General features: G+C 37.6%; 1 long non-coding RNA gene across 1 annotated transcript; it reads right to left on the bottom strand.

Annotated features, from left to right (window-relative positions):
• Positions 1 to 339: 339 nt before the first annotated feature.
• Positions 340 to 3819, bottom strand: LOC146394676 (uncharacterized). The gene is made up of 2 exons (XR_014834762.1): positions 2250 to 3819; positions 340 to 1948 (listed from the first exon to the last, which is right to left on the bottom strand). It is a non-coding gene; the product is annotated as an uncharacterized LOC146394676 (long non-coding RNA).
• Between the last annotated feature and the right edge of the window lie 10944 nt (positions 3820 to 14763).

Raw genomic sequence — 14763 nt, 5'->3', positions numbered from 1 at the left:
AAAATGCAATACTCAAATGATTTTCTTTAATATTTAGCTACCAGAATACTCAGAGCAAAATTTAATAGCAGTAACTATCCCTGTTCTTTTTTCTGCTCTCTTTGTGATATCTCTTTTAAGCTTCTTTTAAACATTCAATATTTGTGTGTTTTCATGTTAAACCATCTTCAGTTATTATTAGAAGTGATTGGGCAAGAAACGACAGGCTTAATATTATATATCATAATTATTTATAAAAACAAGAGAAAAGATTACTATATAAAATAAGTCAAACTCTAAATACCAAGAAGATACTTTTATCAGATATTGTTTTTCTTTGCATTAAAAAATGCCTTGTTATTTTATACTTATTCAAGTGATTTATTTTTTCTTTTGCAAATCATTTAACACTCAATACTTTCTGTGAGTTTGGGACAACAATGGTATATTATGGCACTATAAATATGTACATGTTTTTATCCAAGCCAATATGATAATATGTTTCAGAAAATATTACATATTTATTCTACTGTACACGAAGCAAATATAGACTTGAGGAAGTTTGGAACCATATATACAATACAGAGGCCAAAAAGGGTAGTAGAGAAAGTAGAAATTGCATGTAACAAAAACATGGAAATTAAGTTAGTTGCAAAGTCTCTTTGCATCAAATGCAAGTAAATAGTGTATCAGAGAGTATCCAATCTGCTGAACAGGGTCCAGCAATGGATATATGGCAAGTGACAGGCAATAACACAGTGGTGGTATGGATATATTCTAGTTATGGGAGGGTTCCCAATGTCTTATGGGAAACTTTCCCAACTAATAAATAGCATGAGAGAAAAGGAATAGAATTCTTCCCCCCAGTCAGAGAAAGCATTAGCACAGGCTAAACAATATATCAGGAAACCCCCAAGAGATGTGATCCTAAGAAAGATTCATTTCCTAGAGGAAAACTAGATGCTCAACAAGACAAACTACATAGTTGGGTTCAAAACAAACCCCAATTCTGTGTACTGAAAAACACTAGACATGGGTTATGCTGTAATTTGGTTGTTGATAGAAGCCTGGTATTCAGCCCTTACCAACCTAAAGCCTGCACAGCCAAATATTGGAGCTGAGGCCATTTAGATATCTTCGGATTCTACTGTAGTAGACTTTGATGGGGAAAATACATACATTACTTTTAAAGGGTAGCATAGAAAATGTCAAGCTCTGGGACCCAGGACAAAAGCAGTAATTCAATAGGAGCCTGGGATGATCTAGGAAAGTCTCCTGGAGAGGCAAAAGGCAACTTCAGCTCACCTTGGAGACATAGAAACTGGTGGCAGCCTTTTTGAGGTGGTCCTTCTACCATGTAGACACTGGTGCTGGCAAGCACCTTTGTGGAATTTTCCATCACTGCCTTGGCTCAATAGCTGGGATGCCTCAGACCAAGCAAATAACTGGGTGGGGACATAGCCCAACCCATTAGCAGAGAGGCTGCCTTAACAACTCCTTAGCCCATAGCTGGCTCTGGACACACCCCTGCCCACCAGAGAGCCCAGGACCCAGATCTACCCACCAGTGGGCAGGCAACAGCACCAGAATTTCCTAAGCTCTGCCCCTACCCTCCAGGGAGATAGCTTTGGCCTCTGCACCAGCCTCACCTAACAGGGTGCAAAAAAAAGACACAAGAAAACTGTGATCCCACAGCCTGCAGACATGGCCCACACACCAGCAAGCCAACACAAGCTTCGGAATACCTGAGCCCTCTGTCCAATTGTGTCAGGAACTGGCCCCTCCACCAGTGATCCAACACCAGCTCTGAGACCAATGGGCCCTGCAGCCATAATCCAGAACCCACCTCTGCCTACCAGTAGGCTAGCACTAATACCAGTACCTGACTTCACTCACCAGTTGTCAGGCTATTGAGTCTTCTGGACTCTGACTCTATGCACCATTGCATCAAAAAAAATAAAATAAAATACTGGAGTTCCCGTCGTGGCACAGTGGTTAACGAATCCGACTAGGAACCATGAGGTTGTGGGTTCGGTCCCTGCCCTTGCTCAGTGGGTTAACGATCCGGCGTTGCCGTGAGCTGTAGTGTAGGTTGCAGACGCGGCTCGGATCCCATGTTGCTGTGGCTCTGGTGTAGGCCGGTGGCTACAGCTCCTATTCAACCCCTAGCCTGGGAACCTCCATATGCCGCGGGAGCGGCCCAAGAAATAGCAACAATAACAACAGGAAAAATAAAATAAAATAAAATAAAATAAAATAAAATAAAATACTTAGGAATAAACCTACCTAAGAAGGTAAAAGGCATGTACTTAGAAAAGTATAAGACGGTGATGAAAAAAAACTCAAGACAACACAGACAAATGAAAAGATACACTGTGTTCATGGATTGAGAGAATTAGCATTGTTAAAATTACCATACTACCCAAAGCAATTGACAAATTCAATGCAATCCCATCAAAATACCAAGAGCAATTTTCACAGAACTAAAGCAAACAATTGTGAAATTTCTATGGAAACACAAAAGCCACAGATAGAACAACCTTGAGAAAGTAGAACACAGCTGGAGGAATCATGCTCCTTGACTTTAAACTATACTGCAAGCTAGAGTAATCAAAACTGTAATGGTACTGGCACGAAAACAGACACAGAGATTAGTGAAACAGAATAGAGAGCCCAGAAAAAAACCCATGCATATATGTTCAATTATGTACAACAAAGGATCCAAGAATATACAACTGGTAAAGAACAGTCTCTTCAATAAATGGTGTTGAGAAAACCAGATAGCCACAAGCCAAAGAATGAAACTAAACCACTATCTTACACTGTACACAAAATTAACTCAAAATGAATTGAATATTTTTTTGTCTTTTTAGGGCCATACACATGGCTTATGGTAGTTACCAGGCTAGGGGTCAAAGCAGAGCTGTAGCCACTGGCTTATGCCACAGCCACAGCAACATGAGATACGAGCTGTGTCTGTGACCTATACCACAGCTCATGGCAATGACAGATCCTTTAACCCACTGAGCGAGGCCAAAGATCAAACCCTAGTCCTCATGGAAATTAGTCAGGTTCATTACTGCTGAGCCGCATGGGAACTCCTGAATTGAATGCTTACAAAAGACCTAAAACCGCAAAATTCATAGAAGTAACATAGATGATAAGCTCCTTGACATCAGGCTTGGCTATGATTTTTTTGAATTTCATATCAAAAGCAAAGGTAAGAAAAGCAAAAATAAACAAGTTGGACTACAGCAAATGAAAAATCTGCACAGCAAAGGAAACCATCAACAAATTAAAATACAATTTATAGAATTACAGAAAATATTTGCAAATCATGTATCTAGTAAGAGGTTAATAGTCAAAGTATATTAAGGATGCATACAACTCAATATATTAAAAATAGAAAATTTGATTAATAAATGGAAAGAAAATCTGAATAGATATTGTTCTAAAGAAGACATGCAGATTGACCTACAGATGAAAAGGTGCTCAACACTAATCATGAAAGAAATGTGAATCAACACAATGAGATATCACTTTAGGTGTGTTAGAGTGGTTACTATCAAAAAGACAAGAAAAACCAAATGCTGGTGAGGATGTGGAGAAAAAAGAACTATTGTACACTCTTGGTGGGATTAAAATTGCTAAAGACTGTGAAAAACAGTATGGAGTTTCCACCCAAAATTAAAGTAGTCAGTGGTCGCAATGGTGATCACAGCCAGTCCATGCCTCCCATGCTATGCCTTGTGCATCCACAGGAAACTTTCACATTCCTGAAGTTTTTATCCATGGAGATACTGGGTTGTGCCCTGTTTGGCAATAAATATCCAGCCATGCCTGAGGGAAAATTTCACTTAAATAAATAAATAATATAAATGGAATTACCATATTATCTAGCAATTTAACTTCTGGGTATTTATCTGAGGGAAATGAAAACACTAACTTTGAAAAGATATCTATATGTTCAAATACTCCCATATTCAATGCAGCATTATTTACAACAGCTAAGACATGAAAACAACCTAGGTATGTCCATCAATGGGTGAATGGATACAAAAAGTGTGATATATATATATATATATATATAGAGAGAGAGAGAGAGAAAGAGAGACAGATAATGGAATATGTTCAGTTATAAAAAATACCTCTTGCCATTCTCAATAATATGGATGAACCTTGAGAGCAGTACCTAAGCAAAATGATTCAGATAGAGAAAAACAAATGTGGTGTGATCTCGCTTACATGTGGAATGTAAAGAAAATGAAAAGGGAGTTCTCACTGTGGCTCGGTGGGATAAGAACCCCACATAGTGTCTGTGAGGATGGGGGTTGGATCCTTGGCCTTGCTCAGTGGGTTAGTGATCCGGCATTGCCACGAGATGTAGCATAGGTTGCAGATACAGCTTGGATCTGGCAGTGCTGTTACTGTGGCATAGGCTGGCAGCTGCAACTCCAATTACTTGACCCCTAGTGCAGGAATGCCACAGGTGCAGCAATAAAAAGAAAGAAAAAGAAAAGAAAAAGAAAAACTCAGAGATACACAGAACAGACTGTTGCCAGAACCTGAGTTTGTGGAAGCAGTGAGTGAAATAGGTGAAGGTTGTCAGAAAGTGCAAATTTCTAGGTATAAAGTAAGTGAATCCTGGGCAGTAATGTATAGTGCGGTAGCTATAATTAATAAGCTATTGTATATTTGAAAGTTTCTAAGAGAGTAAATCTTAAAAGTTCTCATCATAAGAAAAAACTGTAAAAATGTGCAGTGAGAATATTAACTAGACTTGTATTATTCATTTCACAACATATACATGTATTGAATCAATATATTGTTTATATTAGATTATATGTCAATTGTACCTCATTTAAAAAATACCCATCATTTCCACTCCTAGATATGAAAACATGTCCACAAAAAATCTTGTGCAACAATGTTCATAGCAGCATTATTCATAATAGCCAAAACCTGTTAACAATCCAAATTCCATCAACTGATGAGTGGGTAAACAAAAGGTTGTATATGCATACAATGAAGTATTATTCAGCCATAAAAGGAATAAAGTATTGACACATGCTGCAACAATAATTAACCTTGAAAATATTATACTAAGTGAAAAAAAGCCAGTCATAAAATGCCACATATTATCTGATTCAATGTATATGAAATGATAAACCATAGACAAATCCATAGGAACAGAAAGTAGATTAGTGTTTCCCTGGGGCTTGAGGGAGAGAATAATGGGGAATGACTGCTAACGACCATGGAGTTTATATTGGAGATGATGAAACAATTCAGAAATTAGTGATGGTGGTAAAACTGTATGCGTATACTAAAAAAAGAATTCTACATTTTAAATGGGTATAATTTACAGTTTGAAGTATACCAACAAATCAGTTATTAAAAATAGCCAAAAATATATTATAAACTATAGTTTTGATTATAATTAAAGATGGTATAAGGGGCACATTTCCACCCCACACAGAAAGGAATAAAGTCTGGGGGTTCCCATTGTGCCTCATCGGTTTAAGAACCCAACATAGTGTCTATGAGGATGCAGGTTTGATCCCTGGCCTCACTCAGTGGGTTAAGGATCTGAAACCCATTAGCTGTGGTATAGGTCACAGAGGCAACTCAGATCCTTGTTGCCATGGCTGTGGTGTAGGCCTGCACCTGCAGCTCTGATTTGACCCCTAGCCAGGGAATTTCCATTTGCTGCAGGTGTGGCCATAAAAAGAAAGGAAAAAACAAACAAAAAGAATAGAGAAGAATAGAGTCTGATTCTAGACATGGTTTCTTAGAAGAGGCCTTGATATCAGATCCTCTAAGAATTTAGGGAATTTTTATTCTTCTTTATATTTAGAATCCTAAGAGACAATAGCTTCCCAGAGGTTCCCTGTACCAATATTTTATTAATGATGGAAGGAACTTCACATGACCCAGAATGACACAAGGGAAATTCCATGTTTCATACTACCAAGAAAAATAATGGAGTGGTGACAGAGAGAGAGAGAGAGAGAGAGAGAGAGAGAGAGAGAATATCATGAAGTATTGTAATTTTGATTCATTTTGAGATGTAAACCTTGCAAGGGATAGGGGTTGAGAAGAAGTAAAGATAAAATCCAGATGTAACTGAAGCCATCTCAGCAGGTGCCAGCCTGGAGGGGAAACACTAACCAAGGAAAAAAGGATTTATATTCTTCAGTGGATGCTAGTATGGACAGACACCACTAAGTGCCTCTCTCAGATGCCACGATGCTATTTGAGCAAATGAAAATGTATATGCCATGGGCGGGAGGCATCTGAGATGAGGACAAATTCTACATAGATTGAATTGAACTCTGAAGTAATTGAGAAAATCTGAAAATAACCTGAACTTACCCAGAATTGACTAAGAGCAAGCTTCTGTCAGTAGGTAAAATAAAGGTTTAGGGTTGAAAGGAAGTTTGGTTATAGACAAATGACAACTTTTTTGAACACATGAATAAATGGTATATAAAAGTCATACTTGATGCATAAAGTGTCAGTGCATATGATAGAAAAACAAACAGAAGAAAATTTAGTAAATTTATATATGTAATGCTTCCATGAATGATCTTCCTGCCCCTTAGGTAATTTTTTATTTCTAGATAACAGAATCATGATTTGAATAAGAGTTTAGAAAACAGCTATTCCATTGCACTCTCCTTAACTCTACCCAGCCCCTCCTGGAATATCTCCAGTGACATAGAAATTCATAATTCATAGTAAAGCCTATTCTGTTTTGGACATTCTAATTGTTAGAATGATCTTTTTAATGCTCTAAAATTTACCTCTAATGTCTGCAAATTAGTCTTAAGTCTGGTCTTATTAATGTAAATACATTAATATACAATAAATGTTCATTTAATAAATATGTGATGGACACTATGTCAGACACTATCACTGATGTTGCAACAGAAAACAGACAAGCATAGTGGGTAAGGCAGATATTAAATATGGATCAAGCACCCTGATTTTTTCTCGCTTCCATGAAGTCAATTGTTTATAAAATAATTTAGGAGAAAGCAAATACAATAGATAACCTTCCCATAGGTAGTAGCTATTGGCAAGATAGCTATTGAAATAATGGTTCATGGAATCAAAGATGGATGGGAAGGAAAGTGAAAAATAGGAGGAGGTTACTTAGAAGCAAGTTAGATAGGAGCAGGTTAGACTTATCAATGGAAGAGATGTTAAAGAACAATTATGATGGAAGTGTTTCACAAGCAATTTGAGAAAATAGATAGAAGACTGTAATGAGAAAATAAGATGCTTAATGTGGATTAGCATATTTTGGGGTGATGACTGTGGCTGATGTAGAATAAGCCACTGGAGAAAAAAAAAAGTGATAGTATTTTGTGTAGAAGGACTTTGAGCTATGTATCATAGTCTACTCTAAAAGTAGCCAAGGCATAGGAGAGAGTGGTATAGAAGACTGGCATGTGGCTCAAAGGAGCAGAGGATTTCTAGAAGACAACGGGAAACTACTGGGCTGGAAAGAGCAATGAAGAACAAGTGAATACAAAACCCACCTTCTGATCCTAAAGAAACAATATTCTCAAGGGAGAACCCAGACTCTGTTAAGACAAGGAGATGGCTAGAACATTCCCAGAAGAACCTACAAGAATATATAGGTAAGTTTGCCAATTATGGAGCAGAAGTTCCTGAGGGCACAGTGCTAGGAAGGCTGAGTGAAAATAAGTACCTTGATCAAAAGCAAAGAAATGCAGCATGATATAAGTTTGATGATGCCTTGGAACTCTAGGCATCAAAGTAGAGTCTGCTGCCACACTTCCTTAATAGCATAGAATCAACACTTTATTTTGGGTAGTTTCCTATTCTCTGCCAATATTTCATTCACTTGGGGCGGGAGGTGACTATTGCAGCTATAGCATTTGTTCTTGAAATCCAACATCCCTTCACTGACTCTTCCACAAAAGTTCTCCCACTGGCCTTGTTAGGTAGGATAGGATAGGGACTCAGACCCGTGTGATTCAACATAAGCTGTTTATCATTACCAAAAACTGGAAGCTTGCGGTCAAACAATGAAGACACAAGTGGGTACCAGAAGAATGCTATTCAGAGAACTTCCCTATAACCTTTTCCCCATGCAAACAAGGCATCCCTGCCCAGAACCAATTAGAGGATCAAAACATGCCCCCCCAATAAAGAAATCAAAACAACACACAGCACAGGGGGTTGGGACAGGAAATTAGTGGGCATGGGGCAAGAGAATGGGGTCCCCAAACATGTCCACAATATAGGGGTATATGGAAAGACCCAGTTGCAGCCAGGGCTAGTCCCTACCAAGTGCGGGCCACTCTCTCTCTGAGGGCATAAATAAAATTTGCTGTACACAGCTACCTGATTCTTGACTGTGATCGAGTTTGTGACCTCTGAGGCCACCGGCAGGAGTGTTCTTTGCTTGGGGAAATGGGTCTGAACAGCTTATTAAAAGAGTCCAGGATAAGCAATGAGATTCTGCTGTGTAGCACTGGGAACTATGTCTGGTCACTTATGATGGAGCATGATAATGTGAGAAAAAAGAATATGTACATGTATGTGTGACTGGGTCACCTTCCTGTACAGTAGAATATTGACAGAACATTGTAAACCAGCTGTAATGGAAAAAAAATCATTATATATATAAAAAAAGTGCTCCATCAGAGCTGTTACACTGAGGTGTCAGTTCAAGGGGAAATTCCTTTCGATCCAGAATCACTCCAGTCCTGAGCTGATCACCCCTGCCTGGAGAGACCACCTGCCTCCATTCCTGTGCTGCAAGACCACTAGGTCTATCCAGGCACTACTGCAGTACCTCCTGGCTGTAACAACCTCCCACCAGACCGCCTGCCTCCATCCTTGCTGGAGGAAGCCCACTGGCTCTATCCCAGCGCTGCTACAGAGCTTCTTTTGCCTGCACCTCCAAATCCTTGTTGGGTATAGGCAAGGACCAATGAGAGATAACACAGAGCAGAGGAACCTGACAGCCTCACAGCACTTCAGTGTAATAGGATATATTGTGCGATAAGCTTAAAAAAGTTCTGCTTCTCTCAACCAGCATTTATAGCATAATTTTTCTTTAAAAAGCATTCACCTTAAATTTCCTTCATCAGAAACAAATTTAACTACACATTTTAAAATTTTTATTTGCTAAATCTGGCAACCCCAGGTTAACAGCACAGGTTATGATGTCAGAATGACTTTATTTGAATAATGACTCTTTGTCTTAATAGCTGTATAATCTTAGGCAAAAAAAATTAACATCTCTTAATTTTAATTTCCTCCTGTCTAAATTGAATATAATGATATATCTTTAATAAGGTTGTTGAAAGAATTAAGATATGAGAGTAAAGCTCCTAGTAGAGTTTCTATCATATACTAGATACTCAAAATGGTAGTCATTGATATTACTGAATGACAATGACTAATAATAATATTCTTCTTGTTAGGTAGATGGGCTTTTATTAGATAATAAAATCTTTGGTTACATGGATAAATCTCTATAATAGAAATTTAGGGAACTTCAGATAGAGAGGCAATTTTCTCAAGGCATGGACCCTTTTGATACTTAAACATTAAAACACAACTCCTCAGTGTCTGATACAAAAATAACTGCTTTGTTATGATGCACAATGTAATATCAGTAACTTTTAGATCTGAGGTGACCAAACAGGGATAACACATAAAAAAGGGATAACATAAAGTAAAATACTCAATGTAATCAATGTCCAATACCCAAGATGTGGTTCTGTCTTTTGTGTCTCAGGTCCCTCGATTTGGTCAACAGATGACAAGCAATAATTTCATAAGCCTCCCTGCATCTGGATAGCATATCAAGAAGCAAATAGCCTTATAGAAGAACACAGCAATAAAGATTCAAAACAAGGCAAGAGAGTATCAAATAAAGTGACTAAAATTAAGGAAACCCCAGTCAAAAGATTTGGTGTTCCTTAATACGTATTAAGAGTTGCAAGAGAAAAGCAGTGTCCAAGTCTAGGAATCATAGTGTGACTGAGTGGGTTTTGTCTAGGAATCATAGTGTAACTGAGTGGGTTTTGGAAGAAGAAACTTAATAGGTACATGCAGAAGTGAAGATCAAAATATTTAACAACTCATATGAATAGGAAGGGTTGTATATAGTACTAGATCTGAGTATGAAGGGCCCTTAATTTTCCTGTTTTGTTGCTGTATCATAAGGAGATACAAGGGTCTAGAGGGAAGGATCAGAATGACCAGGGTAGTTATAGGGGTGCAGGACTTGGAGGGTTAAGAGTATCAGCTTCAGACAGTCAACTAGATTCTGGACTAAGATGGTGGAATAGAAGGACTGAAGCTCAACTTATTACCTAAAAAGAACAAAATTCACAACTAAAAGCTGAGCAATCATCACCCAAATGGACCGGAAACCTTAAAAAATATAAGCTACACCAGAAGAAAAAGAGGAGGCCACATCAAGAGGTAGGAGGGGTGATTTCGTGATATAAACAACCCCATACCTCCTGGGTGGGAAACCCCACAGACTGAAAACTAACTGGTTCACAGAGACTCACCTACAGGAGTGAGAGTTCTGAGCCCCACATCAAACCCTCACATCCAGGGATCTGGCACTGGGAGGAAGAGCCCCTGGAGCATCTGGCATTGAAGGCCAGTGGGGCTTGTGTGCAGGAGCTCCACAGGACTGGGGGAAACAGAGACCCCATTCTTAAAAGGCACACACAGACTTTCATGTGCATGGGGTCCCAGGGCAGAGCAAGGTCTCCATAGGAATCTGGGTCAAACCATACTACAGTTCTTGGAGGACATCCTGGGAAAACAGGGGTGAATGGGGCTTGTTGTGAGGGAAGGATATTGAAGGCAAGGCTCTCGGGAATATTCAGCAGCAGTGCCTTTCTCTGGAGGTGGCCATTTTGGGAAAATCTGGCCCCACCTGTCAGTCAGTGCTAAGAAGCCCCAGGGCAAACAACAATCCAGGTGGGATCACAGCACTGCCCCTCAGTAAACAGGATGCCTAAAGACCCCTCAGGCACACAGCCACCTCTAATCCCAGCCAGAGACTAAGCCCCACCCACCAGAGGGATTAGAATCGCTCCACCTACCAGTGGGCAGGCATCAGCCCCTCCCATCAGGAAGCCAACAGCAAGCCCCCATACTGACTTCAGCCACAGAGGGGCAGACACCAGAAGTAAGAGAGGCTACAACTCTAGTATCTGTAAGAAGGTCACCACACCAAAAACCTATAACAAAGAAAAGACAGAGAACTATAACTCAGATGAGGGAGAAAGGAAAAACCCCCCAGAAAATCAGCTAAACAAGGAGGAGATTCTCAGCCTCCAGGAAAAAGACTTTAGACTGTTGATGCTGAAGAAGATGCAAGACATTGGAAATAAACTGGAGGCAAAGATGGATAACTTACAGGAAACACTGACCAAAGGGATACAAGATATAAAACTGAAACAAGAAGAGATGCAAAATACAATAACTGAAATAAAAAATTCACTAGAAGCAGCCAACAGAAGAATACAGGAGGCAGAAGAATGAATAAGCGAGGTGGAGGACAGATTAGTGGAAATCACGGATGCGGAACAGAAAAGAGAAGAAAGATTGAAAACAAATGAAGAGAGTCTCAGAGAACTCTGGGACAATGTGAAACACACCAACATCAGTATTATAGGGGTGCCAGAAGGAGAAGAGAGAGAGGAGACAGAAAAAATATTCCAAGAGATAATAGCTGGAAACTTCCCTAACACAGGAAAAGGACCACTCACTCAAATCCAGCAAGCACAACGAGTACCATATAAAATAAACCCAAGGAGGAACACCCCGAGACACATATTAATCAAACTGACCAAAATTAAAGACAAAGAGAAAATCTTGAAAGCAGCTAGGGAAAAGAAATAAGTAACATACAAGGGAACCCCAATACAGTTATTGATTATCAGCAGATTTTTCAGCAGAAACTCTGCAGGCCAGAAGGGAGTGTCATGATATACTTAACGTAATGAAAGGAAAAAGACTCCAACCAAGGTTACTTTACTCAGCAAAGCTCTCATTCAGATTTGAAGGAGAAATCCAAAGCTTCACAGATAAGCAAAAGTTGAGAGAATTCAGCAACACTAAACCAGCCTTACAACAAATACTAAAGGAACTTCCCTAGGCAGGATAGAAAAGACAGCAACAGGAAACAGATTCCACAAATGACAAGGCCCACCAGTAAAGGTATATATACAGTAAAGATATGAAATCATCCATGCACCAAATACCACCAAAATCAGAAATCATGAGAAGAGCTATATACAAATGCAGGACACTGGAGATGAACTTGCAATTAAGAGAACAACAACTTAAAACAATCTCATATACATATAGACTCTTATATCAAAACTTCAGAATACCTGCAAACCAAAAATCTACAATTGCTACACAAACAAGGAATCTATGGAGAAGAAATATATCTCATAGTAAATAAGTGCATAATCCACCATGAAGGGGGTCATTTGACATCATTCTTGGAATGCTGAAGTCTCCTTAGATCTGATTCTGATTTCTTCTCCATCAAAGAATTTATGATAATTATAGTTAAATAATGCAACTGTACAATTAAATAATACAGTTCTATAATTGTATTATTAATAACCATTTCTCTCCATGGTACAATGTAAGGTCCATAATGTCTTGCTTATCACATCACCTAGAATGGTGTAATGCCTGTATTGAAGAATCAATAAGATGTAACAAATTGTGAGGACATATTTATATAGTTATGCTGTTTTTTAACCAATTTATGCATTTTATATTTTACTTATTTTCAGAGGGTGTATTATTTTTGTTATTCTTACCAGTTAAGTTATTCTTTTTATTATGCTATATAAAATATTTAATGATATATAAGGCTTTATTCTTTATAAATTTTAGTTGCACAATATACATAATTTTAATATAATGCTAATATTTAAAGAAAAATTGAAATGCAATAGATAATACTAGATAGTAAAGATGAAAGCCATACAAAATGGGATAAAGTATAGAATAAATTTCCTGTTTGTCTCAGCATATTTTCCATTCCACTTCTCCAGAGGGAGTCACTTAATCTGTTTCTTAAGATTCATGATATAATAATCTGTGTGGATGTAATTTTGTTTAAATATATATATATTTTATTCTGTAAAAAAAATAAAAATTAAATTTAAAAAAGAGTATCAGCTTCATACCAGTTGGTGCAGAAATATTTCAACATGTTTAATGATCAATAGAGGTACACTGATGGATGAAAACCAAATAGCAGCCCTGGGGACAAGATTCAGAATCAATTATGAATTTGTCAAGCAGGCAGAATTACCATTATAGATTATCTAGAGCTACATGTTATGACTTTCATGGCCCTCAAGTTGGATTGTGGTGATTTACTTTCGCTCTTTGTGTCTATATTACTGGACTGTAAACTTAGTGAAAAGCAGTAATTGCATCACCTTTCATCATCAGTTATCTTGATTGCCTATCATAGTGCTCAATAAATACTTGTTCAATGAATAAAGAGCCAGTCAGTTTCTCTGTTGCCTGGAGTGCCCTGAGAATAAATCTTTCTAGAAGATGAAAAGATATGAGAATTAATTCTTATCTTGAACTATGCTTGGATGTCTGTTCCAGACACAAGTTTATCATTTGAACTCTTAGATATAAGTTGCTAAGTCTCACCTAAGGGGAAGATTACAAGAGTACATTCCAATAAATGGCTTCCCTAAAGCAGAATTGAGCCCTTAAAGGAGAAGGGCAGAGCACACAAGTCACTGAGATCCTGACCTGTTTCATAAACTTTTTCAATTCTACTCAAAAGACTGTTGAGCAGATACAGGTATGGTTTACAATTGCAGAGAGAAATAAATTTCAGGAAATAGCCTATCTATGAACTTCAATTACTCTCAGTTAAAACCAAGGTCTTATGACAACTTATGTTTCCCATGATAAACTGCCTCTATTCATTTGGGGAAGTAAAAACGAGAACTACACTGCAATTCTGTAAGCTACAAATTTCTCAGTTTTAAATAGAAATAGCAGAACAATTCAAAGAATTGCTGCCCATAGCAATGATTCAGTATTTTTCATTGATGTCAGTATACCTCATTTGGTTTTCATGATTTTTATAGATATGTTCTTAAATATAATTATTTAAAGGCTATTTCATAAAATTTAAATAAGTGCTGCTGTACATCTACACTATAACAAATATGAAACCAACATTTTTACAAATTTCCAATAAATCTTGAGGAAAAGAACACTATGCTTGAGGAACAAAAATCTGAAATTTCCAATAGGCATTTTCTGAAAAGACAGTTATCTTTATTTTACCATTATGAGAACATTTTTTCCATCATTTCTTTTCTTTTTTAATTTTGCTTTCAAATATTATTTTGTTTTTCATGGATTTTCATGCGTACATAGCTGTTTGGCTAATTTTTATAGGCAAATGACTACTCATGAAAACATTAAATCACTTGTACTTTGATTTAATGGATATTTGTTATTAATTTACTGATTTTCTTCTTTTCTGTAATAACTGAAAACAATTGTCCACTTAACTTCATAATTATTCCAGTTAATTGCACGTACTAATCCTCATCAAACCACCCCTCCACCTTTCATCCAAACATACATTATGTAGCAATGCTATATTAGTCAGATTACCTGAAGAGAAATTCATTTTATTTAAAGATATACATATATATATATATATACGTATATAAAGATCTACTCTACTTCTGCCCCCAAATC

Source organism: Sus scrofa, chromosome X (genome assembly GCF_054392235.1).
Source record: "Sus scrofa isolate SSC_HxYL_T2T_F1_AM1 chromosome X, Sscrofa_HxYL_maternal_Yorkshire_Landrace_v2.0, whole genome shotgun sequence".
Classification (NCBI taxonomy): Eukaryota; Metazoa; Chordata; class Mammalia; order Artiodactyla; family Suidae; genus Sus; species Sus scrofa.
Note: the sequence above shows the minus strand (reverse complement) of the source record. Positions and strands in the feature narration are given on the sequence as shown.